The sequence below is a fragment of the Episyrphus balteatus genome, chromosome 3 (genome assembly GCF_945859705.1).
Source record: "Episyrphus balteatus chromosome 3, idEpiBalt1.1, whole genome shotgun sequence".
Lineage (NCBI taxonomy): Eukaryota > Metazoa > Arthropoda > Insecta > Diptera > Syrphidae > Episyrphus > Episyrphus balteatus.
The window spans coordinates 104088196-104092487 of record NC_079136.1 but is presented as its reverse complement, the minus strand read 5'-3'; positions in this window follow the sequence as shown (position 1 = coordinate 104092487).

The following is a 4292-nucleotide window of genomic DNA, read 5'->3' as shown; positions in this document are numbered from 1 at the left end:
CTTTTTAAATCTTTATCTAAAATGCAATTAGGTGCCCTGGGCCCTATTAAAATATAGAAGTTATTATAGTCAGAGAAATACATAAAAGAAAAGTATTTCATGAATGAACATTGATTTTCATAAAATCTAAAAACTGAAAACAAAGTGAAAGCTACATTAATTTTAGCAAAGTAATTTATAACAAGTAAATTTAAACAAAAAGCTCTTTATAAGCCTCCATCTATTCTTGACATAAGGTCAAATTCTGGTTTGACTGAAGTGTCTGAAGTGTAGAGTAGAGTCGGCACCCTTCGACACCTTAACAGAAAATATACAAAAACATTAAAAAAAAAAAAGTAGAAAAGTGTCAAATGTGCCCCAACACGGGGCACCTTCGACAGCAACGCACATTTTTTGAAATTGAGGTATTATATGTTAGTTTTTTAAACTAAAGTCATCATATACCTATTTTGTTATAATAATTGAATTATTCATATTTTTAATTATTTTTATTAAAAAAAAATTGTTTTAACAAAAAATAAATGAGAAGGTATAGGTACCAAAAACAATAACAAAAAAATAGATTCATAAAAAACCATTAGATCACATTGATTAAATCAGTCTCTAACGAACATTTAGATTTCCTAAATCGATATTCAAGATACTCTTCCTTTGAGATTTTGGGATTTTTAAAACTAAAAAACATCTTGTCTTGTCATAAAACAGTCTGTCGGAGGTGCCCCGGCTTAAAATGTCTGGATGTTTTTTTACTTTTCTTTTTTTTATAAATACCAAAGCAAAATTTATCAAATTTACTTTTTATATATAAATAAATACTAAATATTGTATTTGTAACGGAACTGTTGTTCCTACTTCACAAAGGTGCGATGTTCTGCATCTTCACTTGTCCCTTTGATCCACAGGAAACACAAAGACACGAGTGAATGTGAAGTAGGTTGTCCAGTCGGTCGAATGCGGTTAGGCATGCTTGCTTTGGCCATTGGGCTATTCTCGTCGGAGGGGTGGGTTCTTACAAACGCCACTGGACTGCCGTACATATATCATGCCTATTAATTATGATCATAAACTAATCTACAAATAATATCACTAATTTCTAGCAACAACACTTTTTTATTGGAACTGTAGATGGTAATAGTTCCGGAGTGAGACCCTCCCGCTGTTGACTACAATAAGTAGCAACTCCATGGCTACCGTACCACTCATAATTTCTCACGATAGCCCCTAACGCAAAGTCTAACAAAAGTTTATGTCAGACTCATCTTCGCCGTCGAAACCATCCCTTTAAATCTACACCCTCTCTAAACACCCTAAACAAAACTTCTAAACAGGCATCATATTAAATATCATTAACGCTCAAAAATTTGTTTTGAAATGTTTTATCATATTATGATTTTATTTAAAATGTAAATTATAAAATTCTTGAACTATTCAATTTTAATATTAAGTTTAGTTTTTAAGTTTAGTTTTGGTTTCATTCTTCATAATTAATTTCAAAATCAACGACCATAGTTCATTATATAATATCAGATTCAAGTAAGCAAAAAAAAAAGAAAATAAATAGAGAATGAATTCAATTTATTAGCTAATCAGCTGTTGGGTCATTGCCCTTTTTTTTTACTCTCATGCGATATTATGCTCTTATGAGTATATATTATTAAGACCAAGTCAAATCGTAATCACTCAATTAAAATATTATTTTACCGTTATTATTTCTCTTTTAAAATTTTAATTTCTCAATTTAGTTAACATGGGAGGCAATGCTCTAGTTCACTCATATGATGATATTTCTTTATATGCATATTTTTTTTATATAGATTAAGTAAAAATGACTCACCGGATTTTCTCCTCCTGTGAAGTTGTGCGCACGACTTGTTGGGGGGTATGATCCGAAGGTTTAGTTTGAGTTAGCTTTTTCTAACTCTTTTAAGCTTTGCTAAATACACTTAAGGATAAAAAAAGAAATAATTCATATGTGTGAATGGGTAAACAAGATTGAGAGCAAAAACAAAAAAAAATTAGAATACTTAACTTGAGTGTTTAGGATTTCTTAACATTTGAGTAATTTACATATTCTGGCTTAAACTCAATAAAAAAAAAATCATTACGACTTTAGTCGATAATCGTTGCTGGTTCGTGGTGGATGTTTAATTTGCTTAATGGATGTTGTGATGATGGGATGCTGGGGTGCTGGGATGCTGGGAAGGGTAACTTATAATGGTGGGCGCAGTAGTTGTCGATGTCGGCTTGGCCTTGTTACCGAAGTTAAAGGTGGTTTTTGATATTTAACAATGCAATACTGTTTTGAAAACCTTGTCAGAGGCTTGTGAACAAAAGCAAGCGGCGGCGTGGATTCTTTTCGGTATCGGTACTTTTCTTTTGCTACTGCGTTCGCTTTCTGAGCCCATGTGCGACGATGACGTCACACATGGGTTATGTGACGCGTTCTAAAATGCAAGTTAGCAGGTGTACTACACACTCGCGCAAACAAGGTTTCTAAAACATAGAAAAATAGTAATGGTAAATTATAAGGTTAGGTCAGGACCACAATAATTTACCTTTTTAGTTATCGATAAACGATTTAAACGATTTAATCGTTATAATTAGACGATTTTGGAATCTCCTCCTGTACTTTGTAACAAACTGTGACCTATCACGTGCCCACAGCACTCTAGAGGGGTAGACAACACTTCAGAAACAATTATTAAAAAAAAATTAACATCGTTCTTGCGATAGGGAACGTAAAACAAAAAAAAAATAAACTTTGGCTTTCAACTATATCTTACATGTGTTTACTGGGTTAGGTCCTCGTGGGATAAGTTGGAACTTTCTTTTAAATAAAGAACTTTTCTGTACTTGTTACGTGGTGTCGTCTATTTTAATTGACGAGAATTCTATGCAAAAATACAGAAAAACTTAACCTTCTAGGTTTTTAATATTAAAGTTAATTGCAGTGCATTGGCTTGATAGCACTATATATAAAAAAAAAACGTGATTTCAGATAATTTGGTATGATAATTATAGCTAATCACAATGAGGTCCGCACAGGAAGATGATGAAATTCGGAAAGAAAGAAGTAGTGCGCGATCCGAGTATAATTTGCTCGGTCGCCTTGAGATTATTGATTCGGAATTATATGGAACTGAAACGATAATTCGATAACTGATTATCGAACGAGGTGAAATTAGAATTTTTGATGGCAGAGTTCACTGCACACATTGTAAGGTGGATGAGAGGCTACAAAAAAAAATATTTCCAATGGGGTTGGTTTTATATGGCGACTTACACATATTTCAAAAACAACTTTATTGTAAGAAAACATTAAAAACACTACTATGAAAACTTAATAAACTTACCCTGAAAATTATATCTCCACGTACTCCAAATAAATGTTGCATCCTACCTTGGAGCGATTTGAAGCCATATTGCTGAATTTTTTGATATAGGTTTGGCATAACTTAAGGGCACGTCACAATTTTTTACAGAATTTCTGAAGGTCTACCCTCAGAGATAATAGTGACTGTCGAAGTTGCCCCACTGTCGAAGGATGCCGGCTCTAGCTTAATTATTAGTAGGTATATATGTATACCCAGAGTTTTCACCGTTTAATGAATACCCCTATTCTCATTTCTCAAACCTGTATCCTCAACACATACACTTTTAGTGTTTCTTAAAATAATCCAAAATGCTTAAATAGTAAATTTTTAAATTTCAATTTCCTTAACATTTAACACACATTTTATTTCTTTACTTCGAGCAGGAATAAAAAAATCTATTTTTTCAAAATCTTGATTTAAGAAAAAGCATCCCAAGTCTTTTACTAAATCATATGATACTTCACATCATACATGCATACAGAAAAATACATCCATTGCATCAATATCCATCCATCTATTCATGGGTGTTTGAAAGAAATCACTTTTTCGTATGCACATCGCTTCATTCGTTCGCTTAGCATATTATAACAAAGTCCTCTTGCAGCTGCTTATTTCATATAGAGCTGCATGTATATCCTTTACAAGCTCCATTTGCCGTCATGCTTTCTCAGTCCACAACCATTGCTTTGAACACCCTACTTCTATCGATCAACAACAATAATACATAATACAAGAAAATTTCCACTGTATTTAACAATTTCTACTTGGAGCAATTCTACCCCTCCCTCGTTCTAGCGTGATGTTCAGGGGAAGGAAGTGAATTCAATAATCTGTCCATTAAAGGATCGATACGTTGTACATTTTTTCTTTTTCCAAGTCCTTAAGCTGGGCCAGTTAAAGTTGTTCTTGTATTCAGTT